Below are 25773 nucleotides of genomic sequence, written 5' to 3'. Positions count from 1 at the left end.
GCAGATAAGCCTTGGGCTCGTGCCTGAAAAGTTTTAATCTGACACTGAGGTGGGGAGTTGCACCAGAGCTAATATTTTGCTGAGGTGAACAAGAGGGTTTTTTCTCCCCTCCTCCTGCTGTCCTCATCTTCTGGCACTCTAGATTAGGCCTGATTTATCCTTGTTCTACGCGGAGAGGCACCCTGTCTAACTGTAACGGGGATCTTGCCAACAGATCTGGTGTCGTTTAGTGGTTCGGAGGAAGTGCCGGCGCGTGTTGAGCCTTGCCCGCCCTCCTGCAGCCTTGTCCTTTTCCCAGCTCGCATCCTCCGGTCGTCAGAGCTCATCAGAAGAAGAAGCAGGCTTAGACACATGACGCAGTGGTGGCAAACTTGTAGCTTCTTGCAATTTCCCCCTTTTTTTTTTTTTTTTTTCCTTTAAATTCATCAGAGAATATGTGCCGCAGAGCCTGCCCGTGTCTCTGCACCCTCCACAGATGCTGCAGGGAGGTTTTGGCTCCGTGGCTGGATAAACCATTTGCCTGTTACGAGGCTCTGGCAAACTGGAGGTGTTGGTGGAGCTTCCTTTGTGTGTTCGTAACCTGCCTTCCCGGTTTGTCTCATCCCACGCCCAAGGCCGTATGTTGAGACCAAGCGAGGGACGCGGTGGCTTCGGCACTGTCAGGTGTTGAGGGCACATTTGCAAGACAGAAGTTCTGGCGGGCCAGGCCTTGGGAGGTGAAGATGGCTCTGTCCTTCGCGTGCTAGCACGGGCAAACCTTGCTGTTGGCTCAATAAGAAGAATTAGGGGTCTAAAGCGGATCTTGACTCCCAAGTGCAAGGGCTTTCAGTGCTTTGACTCCTCTGTAGAAGATGACGGGCTGTCCTGGCTGCTCAGAGCTGGGCTTGTAGCTCCTGCGGAGTGTGGTGAGGGGTACACAGGATCAGGGGTTGTCAGCAACGTCTTCTCCTGCCTTGTCGGTGACATCCCTGGGGCTCCCTGGAACTGGGCTTGCTCTGAAGCAGCAATGGCCAAGGCTCTTGGGATGCTTGGAAGGTGATTTTAGGACGAAGGTAAGGTTCTGGGTGAGGAACCAAACAGGTGCGTGGTAGTGGCAGAACAGGGTTGCGTCGTGGCAGAAACTGTTTCCTTAGTTCCACGTGAGCTCTTCCCTGCAATCCCCGATGAATAAACTGCATTCCTTTCTTCTCCAGAGCTTTGGAGGCGCTCAGCTGTGCTTGTGACCTGGCCTGGGAGCTGCAGTGGAGCGGGGAGATGCAGGGCTGCATATCTTGGGTTGGGAAGAAGACCCCAGAGAGCCTTTCTTCCCACCTTAAATACAGAATTTTTGAAGGGGGTCTGCAGGGTGCTGAGATGGGATAGCCACGCTGTGCAGGGTGAGCTTGGCAGCTATCTATATCTTCATCTGGCGTGGAGGTGGCACATCAAGCTCGGAGGCTCTTCTTTTGGTGTTTCCAGCACCAAAAGGGTGTGAGACTAGAGATGGCTGGACCCAGGGACTCGGTGGGAAAAGGGTCTTGAGAGCAAGGTAGGGATGCAAACCTTGCTATGGTGAACACAAAGACTGGCCTCTGAGATGTGGGGAGGTCTGACTCTGAGCCCAAAGTGCTGCGGCGTGGAGGAGCAGAGCACAAAGGTGGCACCGAGCATGTTGTGCTGGAGAAGGGAAAGCCAGGGCAGGGGGACACAGCAGTGCAGGCTCCTCAGCCAGCACAGTTTCTTTTTAAAACTGAATTTTTCAGTCTTTATGGAAGCTCCCTATGCATTAGGCTGCCTCTGTAACCCACCCTCTGTAACTCTCAGTGTCAGGCCCAGGCTGGGGCAGTTTGTGGCCAAACCCTTGGAGCCACGCATGGAGGATTCCCGAGGGATGCCCCCAGCTCCCCGCCACGAGCCTGTATCGATTTACCACTTCACTTCTGCTCTCCCGGCCCGTGTCGGGCAGCCTCCGAGTGCCCCAGCGCAGGGGTGAGCAAACAGGGCTTGTACAACCCTTACAAAGCCAGGGCTGGAACCTGCTTTTCTAGTATGACAGACCACACTCGGCCACTTGCCTCTTTAAAGCAAGTGTACTCAGAGAGGGTTTGGCTTTTCTGCCTATAACTAATTTTTTAGCCATTAGGTAGATGGGGCAAAAGTCCCTGTTGGATTTGTCCGAGCAGCTCGTTGCGGAGCCGTCGGAGGTTGGTTGTGTTGCAGCACCTTGTCCCGTGCAGCGGGTCCGTCCTCGGCCATGCAGGATGCTGAATCCCCCCTTCCTCGTCGGCTGGATGCTTCATTAACAAAGCAAGAATAATTCACCTCTTTTTAAATTAAATCACAAGTCCTCCCTCTCCTTCCATCTTCAAGGCTCTGCCGTTGTAAACAGCTGCTTACTGGAGCAGGTAAGTGGAGGCAGCACGGTCCTGCCAAGCCCTCGTGTCCACAAATGACTAAATCCTGCCTGAAAAGTCGAAGTATGAAAACATTATTTTTTGGTTTTGGCTGAGCCTCGTGGATTGCTGGGATCAAGCCATCTTGGCTGCCCGGCGGGCTCACAGAGCCACCCCTCTGGATGCTGGCTGGGGCTCTGCCCACCTTGCAGCTGGCAGAGGAAGGTGGAGGAAGGCTGGTGCGGATGTGTCGGGGGGCAGGCGGGGGTGCAGGGGGGTGTCTGGGGGCTGCTGCTGCCCTCACGACACTCGGACCAGCCTCCCAGCCCAGGATCAGCTCTCAGCGCTCTTGCAAAAATTGTTGTGCCCATTGGCAAAGTGTGTTGGCAGGAGGGCGGTGCTGCGGCTGCGAGCCCTTGCAGTTCATAAATAACTGTGGGGGCTGGAGAGCCCGCCCGGTGGCTCGTAGAGGAGCTGTCGTGCCAGCCCCTGTGCAAATGCAGCACCTTGCCTGCGTTTTTCTGGCTTTTCAGCTGTTTTTTCTTTCATGTGCGCTTCCACGGCGAGGCCCTGCGTGCAGCTGGGGTTTCTCTGTGCTCCTTTGCTTGCTGCTCCACCATTCCGTGCTGGGACAGCGGCCGGTCGCCGCCTGCTCGCGGGCAGCTGGCCCTGCCTGGAGCCGGGTCAGGAGCCTGGGTGAACCGAGCGGTGGGTCCTTCATCCGTCACAGCCTGGCTGATAGACTCTGCTCTGGATTCGTAGGGAATAGCTGGATGGGAGATGTGGGTGTTGAGTAGGGCACTGGGAAGGGAGAGCTCTGAGCAGCTCCCTGCTAAAGACTCCTTGTGCATTTTGATGTCTGTTTAATATACGCTGGAGCAGGAGCCCGAGAGGGTGGAGAGCAGTCTGGTAGGAGTCCAGTCTAACTGGGTGTCCTGGCGTGCTCCTGGGAGAGCAGGATCTTTTGGGCATGAGATCTTTTCTGCGTGTCTCGCCTGGGAGTGCAGGTGCCTACAGACTCAGCGGCGCTGCGTGTTGCATTGCTGAAAGACCCCTGGCTCTGGGCCCCGGCCCACCAGAGCCCTCGTCCTTCTCCGAACAGTGCAGCAGCTCGTGGCTGGTGCGGTTGGGTTGTGTCTGTGCTGTTTTGAATGTGAACAGTGATGGACCAGGCAATGCATAAGCCACTCTGCATCCCTGACTTGCTTCTGCTGCCTTTGCTCGCATCTCCAGCTCCCCAGGCTTTCCCAAGTGTGCCCCTCTTCTTCTCCACCCCAAATAGCCTGTGCAAAACTTGGTTTCCCAGCTGCCCGGCAGATAAATATCCATAAAATGGATATCTGCTCTTTCTCCGTAAGCTCCAGCCCGTAGAGGTGGTGCATGGGTCCAGCACTTGGGACCCACAGGAGCTCAGCACGAGCCTGGGCTCCTGCTCTCTGGCCAGGGCTGTAGGGACAGAGCTGAGGAGCCTGGTATGGGAGGTGAGAAATGGGGATGGGAGAGCAGGCAGGTGCTAGGGAGGTGGCAGCAACGAGGGGATGTCCAACCTCCATCTCCCAGTGAAGAGGTAGGCGATGGGTTGTTTGCTCGAACACAACTCATGGCATGATCTGATGTGACACATAACTGCGGGACGCTCGTGATTTTTCAAACCGCTTTAACTCAGCCAAATTTATAATCAAACTTCTGCCGTGCTCTGGATTGTCTGTTTTCAGCTGGAGAGGACAAGCGTGCCTGTGTGTCAAAGGGCTGAGCTCAAAGCTGGACTCTGCCAGCTGCTCAGAGATGCTGGTGGGAATGGACCGTCCCTTCGTGTATCCTCCCTGCTCCCCAGGCATGGCCTGCAGGGGCACAGGATGGCTGCTGGGGGAGACAGAGGCAGAACGTGGCTTCAGAGGCTGTATCCGCTCCGTCTGGGCCAAGCAGAGCAGCACCAGGTCTGTGATGCTGCACTGGGTGCTCCTCTGCTCCCAGTGGCTCCTGGTGTCCATGTCCCACTGCCCCAAAGGAAGCGCCCCCCTCCCTCCAAAGAGCAACGTCCAGCACCGCTTGCAGGACCCGACTCTTCTGAAAGACTCTCAGAGTCTGGATGGAGATAAGGGTAAGGTTTAAGGCCAAAAATCAGGAGAATTTCCTGCTGCTAGAGGTGGAGCCTGGATAATGCTGATTCAGGGCTTTGACTCCCATCCGCAGCCTCCCCGGGCTCCCGGGGGAAGCTGACCTCATTCCCAGCTCGTTGGGCTCTCCCGGCTCGCACCCACTGGCGGGGTCAGTGCCTCACTGGATCCGTAGGTGGTTTGTGCATATGGATCCCTGGTTCTTGGTCTTTTGAATTCATGGCAGCACAATTCCCAGGTACGTGGAGCTGCCGACATGCCGCATCCTCCCGCGGCAGGACCGAGCCTGGCAGCCGAGACACCTCTTCTGCGTGGCCAGGCTCAGCGGTGAGACGCTGGTATGCGAGATGTAAACTCAATACCAAAGTTTAGATTACAGCCCTGTGAAAAACATCAGCTCCCCTAAATGGAGCCCAGATGGTGGCGGAAGCTGTGCAACGCATCGAAGCCGAGGGCCAGGAATTGCAGGAACCGTGTGAGCAAAGGGACCGGGGCTGTGGGGGAGGGAGAGGAAGGGAGGTAGAGTTACAGCTCATGGAGCCCGCGAGGCAGGCAGTTGGCCGCTGCCATCTGCATCGAGGGTCAGTTCCTAAACCAGGCTGCTTAATCCACCTCGCCCCCTTAAAAACAACTTGGGACGACAAATGTCTCCCAAGTTGCATCACTGTAAAGGCAGCGTTTCCAAAGCTGAGGTTTCCCACAGCCCGTGACAGCTGAACCTGCGGGCGTAAGAGGCCAAGGGCTTTTGGGCAAATTAGAGGAGTCCGGGTAGATCTGAGGCAACAAACACACAAGCTGTGCTCGCTCGGGAGCTCTGCCAGAAGAGGAGTGTCCCGGCTTCCTCGTTTCGGCAGGTTCAGAGCCGCTGAGCCCAGGGCTGAGTGCGCGTGGGGAGCTCGGAGACGGAGCCGCGTCTTGGGTAAGACGAGCCCCAGCAGCCGGGCGGTTGCATGGGCGAGCGCAGGCTGCGGGGAGGCTGACTGTGACTCAATATCCTGGTGTTGTGAAAAAACCAAACGGCCCAGCCCGGGGCACTGCTGAGAGCACTGGCTGGGAGGCTCGGAGCCATCCTTCCCCCCCCTGCGCTGCAGGAGCCTCTGCTGCAGCTTCTTCTGGGTGTTTTGGAAAGGCTTGGAGCGATTGAGAAGTGCCGGGGGAGCCCACAGAGCACGTCTGGTGGGGCTGGGCCCCGTGAAGCCACGCAGTGCCGTGATGGAGGTTGTCCAGCCGATGCTGTGGTGATGTGAGAGCGAGTTAGTGTCTTCCTAGGAGAGGCGATGGCCTTGGACTGCAGCAGGCAGCCCTCCTCCCTGGGCCGGGACGGTCCGGTGGTGAGGAGGGGCTGGGAGGTTTCTCTGGAGGGTTTGGCCGCGTTAGATGAACGTTAGGAATGGCTGAGTTCATCATCCCCTCTGCGAGCTAGAGACCTGGGGTGGGGTGGTAAGAGATGAGGCGTTTATGTAGGAATTGGGGCTCTTCCTGAGGTTGTTCTGTAAAAAGTGTTGTGGGGAGACCCCAAACACGTCCAGATGGGATTGGTGCTCCTCTGTTAGGACCCCGCCATCCCTCCATTCTCCCTGCTCTGCCCTTCCTGCATCTCCTTCCCTTCCCCTCCTTCTAAGAGCTGCCGCATTTTTCAGTGTCACCTGCTTGGGTGGTGAAAAAGGGACTGGGGCTGAGCGGGGGAGAGGGCAGGAGAGATGGGGAGGGGCAGGGGTGATCCTGCAGACCCCAGCGCCGGCGCGGGTACCAAGCCGTGGGGCCCGCGGGTAAGCTCACCCGTGCGGTGTTCGCCACGGAGAAAGGCCCACATCCCTCGAGATAACAGCGTGTGCAGGAGCAACACACCCCTCCCCTCGGAGATAAGCTTGTGTGCAGACACAGCCCAGAGATAAACACCCCGGAAGGCAAACATCCAAGTCGTACACCTGTACGGACGCGGAGCACCTGCAAACACCCGCCGCGTGGCTGTGCCCGTCCTCCCAGGGTGTTTGACACCAGATCGGCACCGGACCCGGTTTTGTGCTAGAAAATCACGTGTAGGGCTGCACGTGCCCCAAAATCTGGGGTTGCTCGGGGAGAGAGAACAGGCAGGGTTTGGTGTCACCTGTGGGTTGAGGTGGCTGTAGCTTTCTAAGATGCTCAGAGCAACGTAGACCCCGCAGTGCTGTTAGACCCCGGGTTTCACGTGCCTGGAGGATGCCGTCACCTTTAGGCTGTGAATTCAGTTTTCCAGTAGCTCTCGGGTAGCCTCTGTGCACGATGCGGAGCCTTAAAAAGTTCCTTTAAATTGCAGGAAGGGATTTTGTTGAACTCCTCGTGTCTCAGAAGTTGTGAAATTGGCACAAATGAAACAGTTGCTGCCTCAGCTACCTCCATCGCCGCTCCAAAACCGATTTCCACCCGCGTTTTGGGGACACTGCTTTCTGACTCCTGTACGGGGAGCTGAGCTGGTCATCTGGGCTCTGCTTGGCTTTTGGGGAGAGCAGATCCGTGCCGCCGCTCGCTGCTTGGGAGCATCATGCATCGGGTTTAACTCCCTGAGTTTTAGGCGTCGGCAGCGATGGCGTTTGCGTCTGAGCCTGAACCGCGTGTCGCCGCGCTCGGGGCCGACGGGAGAGCTGCCGGGGCAGACAAACCGCTTTGGGATGTCCACCACGGGATTACTGCTCAGACATCTGCGCTGAAATGTCGACTCTGGCAGATGAATCACAGCTGTAGCTGCTGGATTTGGATCTTACTTACCCTGAAGTCAGACTCCAGAGTTTTGTTTTTCAGCACTGACAGGGCACCGTCGCTTTATATCCCAGATGAGACAAGGGGGGCTGGGGGGTGCTGGTGACGGTCAGCCCTGCGTGTGCTGTCTGCAGACATCTCCCAGCACATCCTGCAGAGGCCGTTTCTTGATATTTCGGAGTCTCTCAATGGAAATTTAGTGGTAAAATGACTATGGAGACCCTGAAAATCTACAGCGGCGAGTTGTGCTGTTTGAGGAGCGGGGGGAACCAACAACTCTGGCAGCGTGCGACTTGTGAAACGCAGCGGCGCAAGTGGACGACTGTGCTTTGGGGCCAGGGTGAGGGACAGGCTTTCGGGTGTCACTGCCCCTCTGCTCGTCTCCGCTGTGGTTAAGGGCACTCTGCGAGCAGCCCTAGAGATGCTGAACGGTTGTAGGTAAAGGCACTGCAGAAAGAGACCCCCGTGCCCCCAGCCTGCAAGAGCTGCAGGGGTTCTTCAGACAGGCTTTGGCACTTTGATTGCAGCATGAGGTTACTCTGATTAAAATAAATACCAATAGTGGGTTGTAACCAAGCAGGGGGTGGTGGTTCTGTGTCTCATCTGTCACCGAGAGGGCTTGTTGCAATGCACCCCCAGTTCTGGAGCGAGCAGCAACCTGAGGAACCCTGTACTGACAGGTAGGAGCCTTGCAGAGAGTCGGGGAGCTACATCAGCTCCGTGCTCCTTGTTGTCTTTGTAAGTACTGCAGGTGAGCGTTAACCACCTTCCTTGGGAGGATAAACTAGACTTGGAAGACTAAGAGCACTGTATTGATGGTCTGTAGCCACAAAGATGTGGATGCGCCTGCAGCGTGTCTCTACCGGGCATCCTTTGCCCTCTGTCTCCCTGCAGACTTCGTGTACTTCTTGTGGGTTTTCCTGGCAGAGGCTTATTTGTCGTGAATCGACAGCATCCGTATCCATGAGCAGGAACCGAGCTGTTGGGAGAGAGATGAAGCTGGCTCTGCTCAGGCAATGCCGTGATGGCTGTGCTTGAGTCCCTGAAAATAACTGAACAGGGTTGAAGGCTCCACTGAGTCTGTGCTGCTTGAGTGATACAAGAAACGTTGAGTAGGAGTAAGGAGATGTCATCGCCTCTGTAGCTCATGACTCTCTGAGTGGTCTCCATGCTGTGGCCAGCACTGCACTGGCTACTCCAACAAGGGCAGTGACTCAGTGGAAAAGACTCAGAACTAGACAGATGTAGGATCTGCCGTGCAGGGAGAGCTGATGGTGAAGCTCGGGCTGGTTATCTCGGCACAGGAGACTCCAGCCATCAGCTCCTTCGGCCAGTGGACCAAGCCAAGGATGTGCTGGAGGCAGAGGTTAGCTTGTGGTTTCTGCGTTGGCTCTGTCCATCTCGTGAACAATCCTAGCAATGCCACATCTGATCTCTGTTTGTGTCAGATCACAGCAGAAGGGTGTCCCTGGAGAAACGTCTGGAGTCTGCTCCTTCCCTGGCCAAAGATCTACAAGTCTCGTTTGCGGTTCCCGTCGGGTTTATTGGCTGCCTTTTTTGTTTGTGTTTTGAGGTGTGGATTTGTAACAGTGCTGATGACGAACCCTTGAAAGATCTGTCAAGATCAAGGAACTGGGAGGAATTTTTAATTTTTTTTTTTTTTTTTTTTTCCCTTGGTGGGACCTTGCTGTCAGGCTTGGATGTCTTGTTGGGTCTGGCTTACTCATGAGTAACTGTGCTGGTTGGGTGGAGGTTCACTCTCTCTTCTGCAGGAGCCCGGACTCGGTGACAGCCTGTGACGGAGATGGGAACAAGTGATAGCGCTTGGCTGCTTCCCTGCTGGGGAGGTTGGGTTGCTGGCACGGAGAGGCCGTTTCACACCACGCGGACGTGTCTGGGACGATGTGCCAAGCGAGCGAAGAAGGTGGAGGGTGTGTCTGAGGAGAAGCCTGGGAGGGGCGGAGGGTGTAGGATGGGGTGCTGGCACATCTGGAGGTGGGACAGAGAAACTTGCAGAAGGATTTGTGGGCTAGGCCTAGTTTGAGCTTGGGTGTGTGCTGTATCTGCAGAAATCTGCATGTCCTCCCTTCTGCCCTCTTATCTTCTGGCTTGGTGGGGGAGGCCTCCCAACAGTGCTGCTTCCCGGAGGAGATCCTTGCAAAACCCCGTGGCTTTTCCCTCTGTCCACGTGGCTTCCACGTTCATGTCCTCGCAGCAGCTCTCACGCATTCCTGACCCTGGGAACAAGAGATGAGACTGCCAGAGCTTACCCGCTTACCGACCAGCCTGCCACTGACAGCCCAGTTCAGAAGAGAGGTTCCCAGTTACCTGCTGCTGGCTGTTTTTCTGGTGTACCCCCAGTTGGAGAGATAGGGATACCCCAGATAATGATCTCGCAGCAGGCTCTGGGATGAGCAAAGCTGACGAGTGGCATCTCGTTACAAAACCTGGTGGTTTTATTTTGTCAGAGTATCTAAATTAATGGCAGAAAGTCTATGACTTACATGACTTTGAGGCGAGGGTTTGGTCACGGGTGAATAGTTTCCAGCAGGTTTGTGTTTTAGGGAGCCATCTGACACGTTGTCTTCAAGAGTTTCCGTGGAAGAGCGCGCTGAAATTGCCGTGGCTGGAAGGTGGCTGATGTGGGAAGCGGGAGACCGGGGTGAGAGCAGCGAGTGGCACCGCACGGTGCGGACGGTCACGAGCAGGGGACGGCGGTGTCCTGGTGAGAGGCGGCGTCTGCGGCTCCTCCGTGCCTAGAAACTCTTTTCTCACTGAATAGGGAAGGGGGTCAGGAACCTTAGGGCAGGGAATAGAAATCCCAACCCAGAGGTCTGGCTGGGAGTTGTGGCTTTCATGCAGACAGCAAGAGCCCTGTGAGGCTATGTTTAGTCTCTTACTCTAAGAGACTAAGAAAGGAGTTGGATTTGGGGCTGGGGTCGGTGGATTTAAGCCTGGAGCAGGGCAGGGAGGGTATGGGAAGGGTTTGTGCAGCTCGGGGCTGTCTGCCGCTGGATGCACCCGCTCCTGGGTCAGGCTTCGGCTTGGCAGGGCTTTGCTGCAAGCGGAGGCCAAACAGCTGGGAGAGGAGATGAAGCTGGCAGAAATCAGGCCTGCAGGAGCTGATTTATCTGGGAAGATTAAAATACTTTTATCTAGCTGAAATCATGGCCTTCAATCTAGGCTGTGCAAGGCTGGGGCTGTGCTCGCTCGCTGTTAGCTCCAGATCCCTGCCGCTCGCGGCGGGAGAGTCTCCTGCTGCACCTCTGCCAAAGCAGGAATTTACCCAGGCGTTGCTCCGTGTCTGTCTGCAGCCGGGATGGGGATCGGTAAAAAGCGGCCGCAGCACCTCCAGAGCCAGACCCTCCTTCCCTTTTGGGTGCTCGCTGACCCACACGTGCAGGCTGGCTGCTCCCTCAGCCTGGCCCTGGGCTCCCAGCTTGCCGGATTTATTTTTTTTTATTTTTTTTCTTCAGCAGCAGCCACATGCCCTTTCCACAGCCCACACAGTTTTTCTTGGGTTGCGGGAGCCCTGGCAGCAGGATATCAGAGCAGATTTCCCTGCCAGGGCTCTGAGGGTGGATAGACCAGCTTTTCTCCTTCCCTTATCACCTCAAGCTTCGGGTGCGGGGAAGCCGCTGCCGAGCTGTGGAAGAGCTTTTTGTGTTTGGCAGCAAAAGGAGAACGTCAAAGCTTGCGATGGCTGCAGAGGGACCACCTAAGAGAGCATGGGAGGTTGGCAGCAAACACAGCTGAGCAAAGAAATGGCAAACTGATGTTGAAACTCCTGGAAAAGGGAGAGTTGTTGCTTGTAGAGGGTGGGAAAAATAATATGGAAGCATGGGGATGGCTTGCCACTAGATGGAGCGAATGGTCTTGTGGGGATTTATCTTCAGCCTCTGGCCAGTTCAGCCCAGGACCTTTGCTGGGGGAGTTGGTCCTTTCTCCCTCGAACTCCTGGGTTGGACTTTGGGGAGCCAAGTTTTGCTGAACGTCAGCGTCTCCCCCAGCGCTGCTGAGGTGTGGCGGTGTGGTGGTCCAGGGTGTCGCCACCCCTTGGATGCAGAGCAGAAGAGTCACCTCTGGCTACTGTGGGCACAGAAATTGAATCTTTAAGCTCTCGAAGCCCTTGTCCTTTAGCAGAAGCGGAGTTTGGGACTCTTCGGGATAAGAGTTTCCATGGGCGAGCGTGGAAGATGCAAGAGTCGTGCGGCGAAGGGACAGCCTCGGTGGGGGGAGCAGCAGAGCTGGGGCTTTGGGCAGGGGCAGAGGCCTTTTGGGAAGCCACGAGGGCAAGAGCTGGAGACGTTGCCCTCAGGATGCTGCGGAGGCACCGCAGGACCTTGCGGAGGAGCTGTGGTGCTGGCTCCACCAGCCCCACGGCCATCCCTGGGGAGCCGGTGACAGGGCACCCTCGCGTCCCCTCCTGTTCTCCCACCTCTCGCTGTCGGCCGAGGAGGCTGCAGACCCCGTCAGGAACGATGCGTTGCTGCGAGAGGAGATCGACGTAGGAAAACCTTGGGCCGTCCCTCTGCGGTGCCGACCGGGAGCGCGAGGAACCCCTGCGGCAGCGGCAGCAGCTCCCCGGTGACGCAAGCGCCGGCGCAGCGGCCCCGTCGCGGTGAGGTGCTGAGCTCTTCCCACCGCCCGCGCGCCAGGGGAGGGGTGAGCTACAGCAACAAAAATGCGCCCTTCCACTTGGGTGACTGCTCCCAGTTAGAGATGAAAACATTTGTTCCTGAAATTGGAGTCATTCCTGGGATTGCAACACCCAGGCTGTGTTTCCAATTAATCTGCTGAAGTCGTCATGCATTTCCAAGTGCATTGGCTCAGCAGAGAGAAATCTGGCGTGGCCTTCGCGCCGCCGTGCCAGGCGAGATGTGCGAGGTATTAAATGAGGAGGGAAGGGCCCCGCAGGCTTTGCCCACCAGCACCTGGCACGGGATGGCGAAGGGGCACCGGGCAGCTCCGGTACGGCGGGGGGGGACGTGGCAGAGGGCAAAGCAGCCTCCTCCTGGGAATGAAAACGCTTGAAATAGTTGTTGAATTACTGTCGGGTTTTTCCTGACTGGTTTCCTTCTGTTTCTGGGTGTGTGTTTTGTTTTGGGGAGAAGGGGAGGGGGGTGAAGTGAGTTATGCTTGGTCTATTCGCTGCGTCTGCAGGAGCGTATTTACAGCCTCGCTGCCTTAGCGGTGACGAGTGGGAGATGTTTGCTGGGCGCTGGGGATGCTGGTGTGACCTCCCAACCCCAGCCTCCTCCCAGGCCCTCCTGCATGGTGCCGCTGCCCCTGGCGAGGCGGGCAAAGGCTGGAAGTTGAAATTGCCGTGGCTACTCGGAGGCTGCACCGGGGCGAGGGGCGAGGCTGTGCCATCGCCTCCCGCCTGCCGAGACCGGAGCTTGGTGTCGGACGGTGGGTCCTGGTGGTGTGTCTCCATTTAGGCACCTCTCCGGGGAGCTGCTGGAAGGACAGACATCCCCTTGCTGATGGTTTTTTCTCTCCTAAGGCTGCTTTTGCAGAAGCCAGGGTTCCTGCCTGGAGCTGGAAGTGACCTGACACATTCCTCTCATCTCCCGTGTGATTTTCTGAGAAATGAAATTGGATCTGAAGCCCGGTCCCAGCTGGGTGGGAGCGGTCCAGTGTGTTAGCACAAACACTCATGGAAAGGCCGAGCTTGCGTAGAAATCTTCCCTTTCCAAGAACGAGGTTCAAGCTGAGGCCCCCTTCCCTCCGGCGTCAGTTGGGGTGACGGGCAGGAGCGGGGAAGGGGGGACGGGGAAGCTCAGCAGGTCTCCTGCCACCAAGGTCACGGGTGGCTTTTCTCTTTAGGGGGAAGCACACACACTGCTTTCGCGAAAGGAGCGTGCAAACTGCTTTTACCTGTTGGGAACTAGAGCAGGGATGGGGTGTCCGGCTGCCTCCAGCTCCCCGCTCTGCAGAGCCCCTCTCCCTGGGCCGCCGGGACGGCGTCACCCGCTTCCCTGCAGCAGCGCTTCGTTTAGAGCTGGAAAGTGTTAAGTGAGGATGGTGACAAGACCGCTCCCAAATTGGATCACGCTTGCTTTCCCATCTGCGAGGGCAGCACCGGGGCAGTATGTTCTTCGGTGGGAGTGTCGTGCAAGCCTGTGCACCCTCCTCGGAGGCCAGCGCAGGCAGGCGGCCTGCGGCAGATGCAGAAAAGCCTGCAAAAAAACCCCGGGAAGCGAGGAGAGGAGGGGGAAGGCAAGTTTACCACTGGTGTTTAATGCCGTGGCGTGTCAGTTTAACGAATGCTCTTAAGGATGTTGTGCTAACTTCCCAAGCTACTGCCTCCAGAAATAGAGCTTTCCTCTGTGTCTCTCGTAGAGTAAGTCTCTGGTGCATAGATTTTTAGCAGCGAGGATGTAATCTTTCTATATTTGCTTGCAGGACAATAATACTGATGCTTTCTATTTTTAACCCATCAGCAGAGCAAAAATGCACTTGGGAATCTTCAGGGAGCAGAGCAGCTCTGCTCGTAGCACTGCCTGCCCGGCCGGGCTTGGGGAGCGACGCCAGCAGCTCCGCCACCAGCGCGGGCTTTGAGAGGGCCCGGCCACGCTTTCCGGCAGGTAAAGGGAGCCCGGCCTGCACAGGGCTGGTCTCGTGGTCCCATGGGCTCTGCGGAGCCCGTGCTCTGGGCTCGCGGGGCTGGGCGGTGGCGGGGAGGAGCAGGGGGGTGCGTGGTGTCGTCGTTCCTTCTCTTCCTCTTGCTTCTCTTCGTGGCTGCGGAGGTGGTGGGGAGCGCCGGAGGGTTTGTGGCCCTGGCTGTGTTGCTGACTCTGTGATGCTCGTTTGGGTGGTGCCAGTCCTGAAATCCCAGATTGCGTCCTAAAAGCGTCTCAAGCCTTTTTTTTTAATATATATACATATTTATGTTTTTTTAAGAAAAACACTTTCTGTCACCACCTTGATTGTGAAAAGGGGCTGCAAGCAATAACCTGCAAAGCCCTCCAGAACAGGACGTGAATAACAAAACTGGCACCAGCTTGAATCACGGTCCCAGGTTTGGGGACTGGTTCATAATTTTGAGTAGTTCTGCCCTGGTCGGGTCCTTCTGCCACCCTCAGCTGCTCGAGCTGCCGTCAGCAGCCGTCCTCTGGCAGGACAGGCTTGCGTTGGTCTTCGCAGGGTTTTCCAGCTGCTGACGTGTGTGCTGGAGGAGCCTGAACACGTGCACCTCCCATTTGGAGGAGAAAATAGGAATTTAGGGTGGAACTTGCTCCCTGGGGGCTTTGTTTTGCCCTCCGGGCTGGGTCCAGAGAAAGTCTCTTCTGCTGTCTTGCTTTGTTAGGTTTTTTTTCCCTGAAGTGGAAAATCCCACCGGCCTCAGGAGTGGATTTTTATCGAGGTGTTTGCGCCTGTTACAAAGACTTTGGTCTCCAGCCCCTCTGTGGGACTGTGCCCAGCCATCTCTGTGCTGCCACGGGGGGCTGCCAGTGGGGTTTGGGTTAAATCCGAGACCTGGTCGTTGTTCCTGGGGGTCCCAGGTGAAGGTGGCGCTGGTGCCTGTGGCTGCCTCTCCCGGCCAGGGCAGCAGGTTTTTGCATTTCAGGGCTGTTCCTTTGGGGGCAAAGTGTCAATCTCGGTTTTGCTGTCCCGGGCGTGCAGCTGCGCGGGGCTCGGCCCTGGCTGGGACAATGGCCGGAAGCCGGGAGCCGCGTGCAGCTCCTTGCCGCAGGCCAGGCCCCGCATCCTCGCCGAGCTGAGGCCGCCGCCGCCGCTCCTCCCTTGCTATTTCCATCGCATTGTCCGGAGGAGAGGAAGGATGTTTCCAGCCTTCTTCCTTTTTGCCTCAAAGGGATGTGGGGTGGGCGGGGAGGGGAGGGGAGAGGATTTTTCTCGCTGGCAGTTGTGCAATAGGCACAATCGCTGCGATTCCAAGCGCTGTCCCGCTCCGCCCAGGTCAGGGGGGTGATGCCTCTTGGCCGGAGCCGTCGCCGAGGTCTCCCCTCCTCTGCGCAGTCTTGGCAGGGGAGATGCGTCTCGTCCCGCGTCCCCGCTGGCAGACACGGGGCTCGGGCGCAAGGCCGGGGCTCTGTGCTCCGTCACAGGAGATGCTTCTGCAACGTGGCTTTTAGCGGAGGCGCAGACGTGGCCGGAGCCGTGGGGCTCAGCGATGCCGGGGGGGATGCTGCTGCCTCCACATCCCTTATTCCCAGCGGTGGGATGAGGCTGTTGTGAGGTTGCTGGCACTCAATGTGAGATACTTTCGGCAGGCGAGGTGGGATTCTAATATTATAAACGCCCTGATCGCCGTGTCGTGGTGGGGACGGGTGTGTGGAGGTGGAGGGGGGGCTGCAGGGTGTGGGAGGATCATCCCTGGCCCCTCAGCAGCGATGCTTTCAGGTGAACGCGTTCGAAGTGTTCGGTGGGGAAAGGGAATGGGGAAGGTCATCCCTTGCTTTATGATGGAGAGATACGGCCATGAAAGAGGGGTCTGGCTTTTTTGGGGGGATGTTTTTAGTTCTTCATCTCGTGGGCAGGGCTCTGATGATGACAAGGAGATGCTGCAAAGTCTTCCCTCCGTTTTTGCACGGCTCCAGCGGTCGTGGCTGTGCAAAATCGAGGCTCCTTGCTGTGCTGCAGGAGGCCGGGCTCCCACATGCCAGGAAGTGAAAGCACGATTAATTAAGATGGGAAATGATCTTCATTTACTCTGCCTAAATCCCTTTAGCACCACTAAACCCCAAACATTTGCAGCAAAGGTCTTGGGCAGCCTGTGGCCACACCTCTCCTGTCGTTCGGAGGTGGAGAAATTGCCCGTGACACATCTCTGAGGGTTTGACTCTATGGGAGAGTTTTACCAGTTTTACTGGGGTGATTGTCGCTTCCTGGTAGCAGCCAGACTGGGAAAAACCCCTCTCTTACTGAATGGGATCACCCCGGGACAGCCAGAAGAGTCCAAATCCAGGTCTCTTGTGTGCTGGTGTCGAGTCTGTCAGCCCCAGCCTGTCACAGCACTGCTGATTTTTCCTTAGGGGAGCAGGAAGCTTTAAGGATCCCTTTTGGCTTTTTTGCTTTGCTTGTCCCAACGTGGATCAGGATGCAGCGCGGCTGTTTTGTCAAACATCCGCCGCGCGTGGTACCCGTCACGTGCCGCTCTCAGGGACACCCTCCACGCTGCCCTTTGGAGCTGCTGAACGTTTCTGACAAAGCCCAGGGTCAGGGCCAGCCCGTGTAACCTGCCAGGAATACCGGGAGCTCCCGGATTTCACTGCTGACAGGGGTGTCCTGCAGTGCCAGGGCTGTGGAGCAATTCCTTGGCGGCGGTCGGAGCCAGCTCTTTGCATTAGCAAAAAATGGGAATGATCTGCAGGCTGCAAGTCCCCGGGAGGTTGAGGTAACGACCTCGCCCGCGTGTCCTTGGTGGTTTAAACCTTCCTGATGCTTTGGCCACACGTGTCCTGTGGCGTGTGTTGGTGTTGGCCACCCCGAGGGGGGCAGGTGAGGGAGGAGAGGTTGTGTGGAAGGAAGAGGAGATGTGCCGTTCACTTATCTCCCTCTTCCTCCATGGTTTTGTGGTTGTAGGGAGGCTGTGAGTGTGGAGAAGCAGCGCTTCTGCTGGAAACCAGCTTAGGAATGATGCTGGAGGGGCTGATGCGATAAAGTATCACTTCAGACTGGGGCAGAAGTTGTTCCCTGTATTTTTAAAACACGAGCAAGCTGGGGCATAAACTTCGTTACGCTCCATCCTATTGCTCGTTCCCGTTTGTGAAGCAGAGAGGGTCTTGTGTTCATCTCTGGCAGTTGCCGTGGTGAAAGGAGTTGGAGTGGGCAGGCGTGGGGGCAGGACTGGCATCGTGGTCCAGCCTCTCTGCTCCACCGTGGCTTTTGCTTCCCCGACACAGACTCAGCGTTTCCACCTGCTGCTGCGTGGGGCCTGGGTGCCAGCCACCTGCCCGAGCCCACGCAAAGCCGCCCTGTTTATTTTGTCTAAAAGCAATATCCCCCAAAGGGGCCGGGGGGGGGAGGAATACCCACTCTGGCTTAATTGCATTTAATGAGTCTGATGGGGCTGGCTGCCAGCAAGCCGAGGGCTTTGCCAAGGTTCCTACTTGCCCGTGAGAACGGCGAGGGTGTGGTGCGTGGCCGCGCCTGGCTTTGCAACCGCTGCGAGGAGAGATCTGAGAGCTCCCGCCAGCCCTCGCCGCCGTCCTTGTGCCGCTCGCCCGCTGCCATCGGCCCAGCCCGCCTCGCAGGGCTGAGCTTTACGGGCGCCTTGGCCTCCAAGGACTCGGAGGAACATGATAACGTCGATAGGTGAGTGTGCCGGGTGGGTGGGAAATACCCCTCACGGACATTACGGGGGCCTTAGCAAGCTGGGCTTGTCTTAGATGCACCTTGAGCATCCCTTCGTCTGGAGCTGGGTCCAGCTTCACTCCGCAGCGTGCACCCAGCTGGGCGCTGCTGTCAGGTGGGTTTTAGGGGCCTGGACAGGGATGTGTTTTTGCTGAGCTGACGCCAGACCCGATCTTAAGAGGTGTCGAGGGCTCGAATCCCAACCCGTGCACGGATTCCTCAGTATCTGAGGTTAACGCTGCTGCGCTGGGCTCGCCGGGGGTTGGTTTGTTTATTTATTTTCCTTTTTTCCCCCATGCTTGAGCGGCTCAGCGGCAGGATTAACCCTGCTTTCTGGGTTAAACACCCTGGGCAGTGTTGCTACATGAGCGCGGAGCGCACACACCCCACCGCACCCTCCGTCCCCGCCAGGCGCTTTGGCTGCCTCGGGGCACCCACGTTCTGCAGCCGTCAGCTGGGACCCGGCCTGCCACCTCCTCCAAGGTTTCTCCCTCCCGACTGCTCTTCGCTCCTGCTTTTCCCCGGGCCTGCTCCGGCTGCGTGTGGGACACCGGGTCCTCCTTTTGCATTTCTTCACCCCCAGCTTTTGCGGAAACCCAGAAATCCTGCCTGATGACTTGGCCCTGCTCTTTCTTGTCGCTTTTCCAGCCCCAGTGGCATTCCCTGGCTTCAGCCTTGTGGATCTCTTCCCAGCATCTTCCCCAGCTGCTCGTGGGCACCAGCGCTCACCCGGATTTACCCTGCAGGGCGGCTGTCCCTGGTGTCCCCATGGTGTGGCAGAAGGGCTTGTTGATTCCAGGCACGTTTCAGCCTCCTCTGCATTAAGGATTTGACTCCTGCACCTTGCCCAGCTGCACAGATAGCAACTTTGAGCCAAAGGCTGCACTTGGTTAGCTTCTTCCTGAGCACCCAGGTAGGGCAGGCAGAGCCAGACAGCCCCACAACGAAGGGTACCAGAAATGTATTTCTGCAGGAAACCAAAAATATTGTGGCTTCCTTCCTCTGGCATAAATAGCTCTTGCCCTAAAACCCATCTCTGCTCTGTGTGCTGGTGATCTCCAGCGCTGGCAGGAGGGGATGTGGAGACGGGGCAGGCAGTGGTCAGGGGCCACCACACGCTGTCCCCTGGGCTCGCCAGGGCAGAGCTGGACCTCCCCGGCTTTGAACGTCCCCTTGCTCAAACACCTGATGGTCAGCACTGGAGCACGGTCTGGGGTGAACTCTGACTGTCCTCGCTGGTGGCGGTTGAGCAGTTCATAGATCCGCGTGGAAATTTAATTTGTGCCTCTTTCCCTGGGATGTGTCTTATCCTCACAGAGCTGGGGCTGCCAGTATTTCTCCCAGCTCCTTGTTCTCCTGCTCTCTGCATTGTACTGGCCCTGAGTTTTTTTGGTTGTATTTTTTTTTTTTTTTTTTCCTTTTCATGACCGAATCTGCCTTCCAGCCCAGCCTTGGACCTCGGCCAGCGTTTGCCAAAGGGATTTCCTTCTCTGCAGCACGCAGAGAGGCTCCAATTAATGGGCAGGTCCCCTTGAGTAGTCACTTGCTGAGAGTGGGTATTGTGGGAGTCCACGCTTTTTTGTCTCAGCACTTCCAGATCAAGCAAGACACTGCTGCAGAGCCCTGAGCTCTTCCCTGGGGGCTTATGAGTCAAGCTGGGCTCTTGCTGTGTTGCACGCAGCAATTAAAAAAAATAAATATGTAGGCTGAGCTGTAACGCTGGTGACAGCAGCCCCCGTGCAGGGGTGACCCTTCGCAGGCGCCGCGAGGCGAAGCGGCATGTGGGTCTGAGCCGAGTGGATGGAGACGTTGCTCCGTGCCACGGCGGGATGCTCCGAGGAGCAGCTCAGTGTGTTCGGGGGGTGCCAGCAGCGGGGACCCCTCTGCAGCGGCCCCTGGGGCCGAGGTGCTGACAAGCCCATCGGAGTGCTGTCCAAACCGGTTGGGAACGCTCTCCTCCGCTTATGCAAACGGCTGGTAATTGAGGAGAGGTTCGGATAATCGTTTGATCTCTCCTCTGCTTCCCTTGGCACGGAGGCCGCATCCTCTCGTGCTGATGTAATCAAAGCCGGCGCGGGAAGACGAGGCGTCCTGCGCCGAGAGGGTGCTCGCTCGCTTCCCGGGAGCGCTTGGCCGCGTCCGCGGGGCTGCCGCAGGGCTCTGCCTCTTGGCATCTACCTGCTTGGAGAACAAAGACCCTGAAGGAGCTTCTCTTGCCAGGACCGGTGCCAAAGCTGCTCTCCAAAGATCTGTGTTGGCTCTAGGCAGGGAGATGATGCTGAGGCTCTAGACTGGACTGTTGCCTCCTGCCAGAAGCCCGTCGAGGGAGAAGATGGGGCTGGTAGAAGACACGGGGCCACTCCGATTCAGGCAGAGCGGGGATACTCGCTTCCCTGGAGATGCTGCTTATCATCCGCGTTCGTCCCTGCCCACGGCCCTTGGCAGTGTTTAAGGTTTCAGGAGCGCGGCACAAACCCTCGCCCCTCTCGGGCTGCTCTGTCGCCGCGTCCCCGAGGCGTGGAGGTGGGCGGTGAAGGTGTGTGGCAGCCCCGCCGGCTGCGGTTGCGGGGCCGGTGGAGCTCAGCGTCGGCCGGCTGCAGAGAGAGGCTGCGGGGGAGGCCCAGGAGGAAGGGCGCTGCCTCTCCGTCGCGTGACCCGGGAGGGCACCACCACGACGTGCGGGGCTGCGCCGACCCGCCGCTGGCAGCTCTCGAGCGGGGAGTAGCCAGCAGCCCCCGGCCGGGCTGTGCGACCAGGTGAGGGTGGTTGGAGGGGAGAGAATCCAAGAGGGTGGGCTGCATTGTGGGGGATGTTTCCTTTCTGGGAGGGGAGGACTTTTCCTGAATCACGGGATTTTCCCTGAGCAGAAGCTGCCCACGCTGTTTGGGGAGCACAAGGTGCCACCAGGCAACCTTGGCTTTCCTTCAGCAGAGCCCTTTGGCCATGAAATTCCCTCTGTTTCGGAGGAAATGGTGGTTGTTGTGAGGTTTCCTGGGGATACCTCGCACTCCTCCGCACAGCATCCTCCCCCAGGGGCCTGGTGCTGCTGTTTGGGATGGGGTTTATGACCGGCGCGGGCGGGAGGATACAACTGCTGGCAGGAAATGACTGCCAGAGGTTTCCAGCCCTGCCAGAGCCGTGGTGGGGCCGGGGCCCGCTTGCTGTCCCTCCGGTCCCACGGCCTGGCAGCAGTTGCAGGAGATGAGCTCTTCAGTCCCACCTTGCCCCTCGTGCTGCCCACGCTCAAACCGTGTGGCGCGATGACCTGATCCTTCTGCAAGAGACTGGTAAAAATCCTATTTATTCACTTACTTGCTTTAGACGCACACAAACACATATATGGGGATGGTGCCGCCTATCAGGGCGCGATGGAGGAATGGAGGAAGAGCTGGCAGGGACAGGGATGCCCTAAGCAGCTTCTTTGTGAAACCGCAGCCACTGTTGCCTGCCTGTGGCATGATTCAATCCTGCCTGTGCCCAGCTCTTTCTGTGGCTGAGTACCTGTGTGTCCCTGTGGCCAAACGATCTCCAATTTAGCCTCGAAACCTATCGCCGGGTTTTGCGGTGCAGGTTTTGCCTCTGCACGTTCGTGGTTGGGTGCTTTGAAGGCTTTTAAAGCTCATTCCTGGGAGAGGGGCAGCATCCAGGGAGCTCAACCCCCTGGCACGTTTGCAAGTCGCTCCAGCTCCTCCGGGAGCATGAAGGAGGTTGGGTGGTGGTTTAAATCCTGCCTGCGGGGAAGTTTGCGTCCGGCATTAAGGTTCGGGGCTTTGGGGTGATTTAGTGTGAGGCAGGGTTACCTTTGGATCCTCTTGGCTAGCTTTGCCCTGCGGGCAAAACGCTTTCGGGGCCAATCTGAACGTGCAGATTTGGAAAACCTGCCTTGAAACAGGCACCTAAACATGCCTGGGTGGGTCTGCTCCCCCCACCGACCGCATCGGTGGGACCACCCGGGGCCGCACACAGACCTGGGCCAGTGAGGAGGGGGCTGGCAGCTCCGGGAGGGCACAGGCCCCCCTGCTTCCACCGCGGGCGCAGCTGAGCCACTGCCATGAGTTTAGTCCCAAAGGGTTCACTCTGCCTCCTCCTTTGGCAGCAGAGTCCTGGCTTCTGCTCTGTCTAGGTGCTGTGGGAACGTGTGGCGTGGTCCCGTGTCTCTGGACGAGCCTGGGTGGGAACACCAAGGTTGGGGTGTGGGTGGAAACACAGAACATTAAAAATAGGAGCAGATCCAGGTACGAAGCTTTTTGCTTCGGGTCCCTGTAGCGCAGGCTGGCTTCAGCGCACTGTGAGATTTTTGGGTCCCGGAGTCATGAGTTTCAAAATGTAACTACGCACATTTGTGGGGAGAAAATTCCAGGGAGGGCTATTAAATGTCTGACTCAAAGGTCACGAGCCGCAAATAACCAGGGAGAGTAATCAGGGGAAGTATCTCGCCCTGATCCACTTCCTGAGGCCTGATGTAGATCTCGTTTACAGGCTCCAACAGAGTATTTTCTGATTTATGTGCTTGAAATTCCTAAATAATGTGCTTCGCTCACAGGTGTATGTGTGTAGTCTGGGTGGTTTCAGGTGTGTTGCTTTTAATCCTGGTTCATCGTGGAAAGGGGTTTGTGATGCACGTGCGACTTTGCCAAACTTTAATCATCGTCTGTCTCAAATTTTTTCTGGAAACTTTCTGCAGAAGAAAGTTTGCAAGAATCAAAGTAAAAAAAAAAAAAAAAAAAAAAAAAAAAAGAAATAAAGGGTTTACCCTTGTGGAAAAAAACTTTTGGGGTCTTTTTGTAGGGAAGCATCAGCCTCTTCTTGTTTTGGAGCAGGAATTTGATGTCTGGTAGGGAGGAGAGGGATCCACCCACATCTGGCCAATTCATAAAGCCCTTGAAGCTCCCAGTGAACATGCTCCATAAAGAGTTATCAGAATTTGGCAACGGACCGCTCCAAACATTACATCTTCCCTGAGCATCATCTGTTCTCGAATGGCTCATGCGGGACGTTGCGGACGGCCTCTCCGCCCGGGGACAGCTGCGGCGGCGCAGGGCTGTCCCCGGAGCTGCCGTCCCCGCAGCTGCACCGCAGCTCCCCTGTGCTCCCCCAGCAGCCGCCCGGCGAGGCGAGAAAGGAGGAAAATGCCCCAAATGCTCAGATTTTGTGGGGTCCTGCGAGGAAACCCCCCGGGAACGTGCAAGCAGATGGAGGTAGGGGGAGCAGGGGGGCGCGTGGAGCATCGGCTCGGGGTTCCCAGCTGTCCCCCTGAGAGCAGCGAGACCCGCTGGCAGTGCCTGTGTCCCTGCGCCTGGTGTAGCAGGGCAGAAATACCGGGGTGACGCTGGTTTTGTAACTTTTTGCTTGTCTTTGAGGGGAGCAGAGTGTTTGGTCCCATAATTAAAACCAGCATCTCGGTGCATACACCCCAGGGGCCAGGGCGAGGTTATGCGAGGTACCCCGACTCTGGGATTTCCTATTTCTCGAGTTCTGGCTTTGTGATCTTAATGTTGTTTCAACATAGTCCTTTTCGTGTGGTTTCTTATTTAAGTGTTTTTAATTTGAACAAATTCCCTCCAGCTAATTTTTGTTACTTGTGCGTGGCTCTGGAGAAGACCTTTTCCTTTTATTAAAGAGGAGTGTTTTTAATCACATGCATTCTTCAACCCGGCTGAACTCTGAACCTTTTGCAGCTAATCAACATAAGATGGGAAAGGGTTTGTTGGTTTTTTTTTTTTAAAAAAAAAAATAATAAAAAAGCCAAAACTGCCTTTAACTGCTGCTCAGCCTCAGACAAAGCTCTTCGCCGTGTGCGATCGCCTCGCGGGCAGCGCTGGCACACGGCGGGGCTGTGCCGCAGAGCCCGGCAGCCTGCCCTCATGGCAGGCAGGGCTGCAGGCAGGGCTGCAGGCAGGGCTGCGCGGAAAGGCGTAGCTCAGATGTGACTGGTTTGCTCCGTAAGAATCTGCCTGCCCTGGTTTGTTCGCTTCTTGCTTTATTTCCCTCTTATATAAGTGCAGGTCTTTGCTGACGGCTGATCTTGCCTCTTTAAAAAAAGTCAGGAAATGCCAAAGCAAAGATTTCTGCGCTGCTTTTTTGGGGGGGACGGTGGCTGGCTGACTGAGAGCAGCAGCGTGACCAGGGATTTCCACTTTGGGGAGACACAAGTGCCGGATTGCCACCGCCAGCCTGGGAAACTCGCTTCCACCAGATCCCACGTTGGCCGAAGGCTCAGCAGGAGCCCGGGAGGCTCTCGATTGCCGAGCGGGGAGCCCGTTGCCGGTTGCACAAGCAGCTCCGTGTCTCTCCCCGCCTCGCCGTGGGCCCTCGCAGCGCTTGGGCTCTTCTCCCTGCGCCGCGCCGTGCCGGCAGCCTGGAAAATGCCGGTAACCCGGGCCGGGGTGTTGAGCACAGAGCTTGCAGTCACGCTCGCACCGCCGAAAGCTTTCCCAGGGCACGCCGGGGAGAGACTCCACGCCGAAGCTCCTCTGGCCGTGTTGCAATCTCCCCTTCCCGCGGAGGAAGGGTGGAGCTGCAGCCGCTGTTACCTGCCCAGGTGCGGAGCGGTTTGTGCAATGGGCTCGGCAGCCCCGGGCCCTCGCCCCCGCGACCTCGGCTTCTTCCCGGCGCGCTGGCGTAGCGGCGTGTTTTCCTCCCGCTGACCTGGCTGGGCAAGGTGACCCAGAAAAACAAACCGCTCGGTGCCACAGTGACGGGACGTCGCCAGTGCTGCTGTTTTAGTGCCAGGCCCCGTGGTGCGAGTGGGGGACAAGGCAGCAAGCGATCCCCACGGCCACCTTCGCCTCCCCACGGCGGGAGAGGCTGGTGCTGCCTTGCTTCGCGCCCCAAATACCTCCTGGGTTGCTTGAGCTGAGCAGATAAACTTTGTAATTTGTGATTATTCAGCAGAAGCGGGGAGGAGAGGGAGAAAGCATCGTGTCTTTGCAAAGAGGCCGAGTTTTGGTGTGTTTTAACGGCAAGGTTATTTGCGAAGCCGTTTGCCCTGCCGCACGCTGCTGCTGGTGACGTGGTGGCTGCTGAGCCCCTGCCACCCCCAGCACTCGTCTGGAAGACGAGCTCAGCACCAGCCCGGCCTTCCCGTGCGAATGTTCTTGCGAACTAAAAATAATTTGCAAAAATGTTGGCAGCCGGACATGCAGCCGGCAGAGGAGCCTGTCCCAGAAACCTTCCGCCTCTTCCCTGGGTGGGTGCTCCCAGCTCACTGCTCCCTGCCCCGGCTCCAGGCCTCGCTCCTGGCCGTGCGGGTGAAGAAGATGATGGATTCGGCCCCCTGAGGCTGCACGGGGCCACGGAGTGTCCTGTGCATCCCAATCCCAGCCCCTCCGTGGCCACATGTCGTGGTACTGGTGGCTTACGGGGGTCTGCTGGGAAGCAGCAGGACTCGGGAGCGTAGGGGAGAGGGGCAGACCCCCCAGGAGCTGTGGTGGGGCCGTGCTTTTGGCCTTCTTTGGGTGAGGGGAAGAGGAGGAGCTGCTCGCCTGGCTGCCTGCCCCCTGAATCATGTGTGAGCATCGGAGGCTGCCGGGAGGGGAGTTGTTTACTGTAACTCTTGGCAGAGGTCCCGGCATGAAACCCCAAATGAATTCAAGCTGCAGCAGGAGGTCACGGCTGAAGCAAACAGCTCCCAGGGCAGGAAGGGCTTTGCTAAGGGGGTTCAGAGCTGCTGGACCCCGGGCTGGAGCAGGAGGGACGCGGGGCAGCCCCGGGGACCTGCCACACACAGGTGCCACACGCCGGAAGGGTCCCGGCGTGGGGACGGTGGCCCAGGCTCCTGCCCAGGAGCTGGGCTGTGCTCCCAGTGCCGCTGCCCCCGGCCGCTCCTCGTCCCTCGCCTCCCTGGCACTCGGCTCCTGAAGTGTCGTGTTCCTAAGCTCTGGAAAACCGCCCTGGGTTTTGTGGCTTTAGTCCGGGCCGGCCGGGTGAGAAGCTGTAACATCGGGGCTTTGCGCAGGCTGGGACACCCGCATCACCTTGGGGCACTTCAGGCCACTCTGTGCTCCCACGGTGCCTTTTTTTTTCAGTCCATCCTCCTTCTCTCCCACCTCCTGAAAATTTTGCTAAAACATCCCCAGCCGAGCAGGGCCCGGGGCAGCGGGACACTTGCTGTGCCAGCGATGTGCAGAGCTGGGGGCCGGGGCGGGAGGAGGGTCTGCGCAGCCTCCGCCAGCGGCTCGTCCCTGGCTCTGGTGCCTCTTGGCTGTGGGGATGCTCGACAGCCTTTT

At 57.6% G+C, this 25773-nt stretch overlaps 1 protein-coding gene across 7 annotated transcripts in view; it reads left to right on the top strand.

Annotated features, from left to right (window-relative positions):
- The window catches only part of HDAC7 (histone deacetylase 7), an 88613-nt gene that overhangs the window by 42592 nt on the left and 20248 nt on the right, over positions 1 to 25773 (top strand). Inside the window, exon 1 of one of the 7 annotated variants that reach the window (XM_074929452.1) lies at positions 7888 to 7905. The exons of 5 other annotated variants lie outside the window; for them this stretch is intronic. The gene's annotated coding sequence lies outside the window, so the exon portion shown is untranslated. Of the gene's footprint in view, positions 1 to 7887; positions 7906 to 13808; positions 13816 to 25773 lie in introns of those variants that run through there. One more of the 7 variants, XM_074929451.1, reaches the window with a different exon arrangement.

The sequence above is a fragment of the Athene noctua genome, chromosome 30 (genome assembly GCF_965140245.1).
Source record: "Athene noctua chromosome 30, bAthNoc1.hap1.1, whole genome shotgun sequence".
NCBI classification, from domain to species: Eukaryota; Metazoa; Chordata; class Aves; order Strigiformes; family Strigidae; genus Athene; species Athene noctua.
Note: the sequence above shows the minus strand (reverse complement) of the source record. Positions and strands in the feature narration are given on the sequence as shown.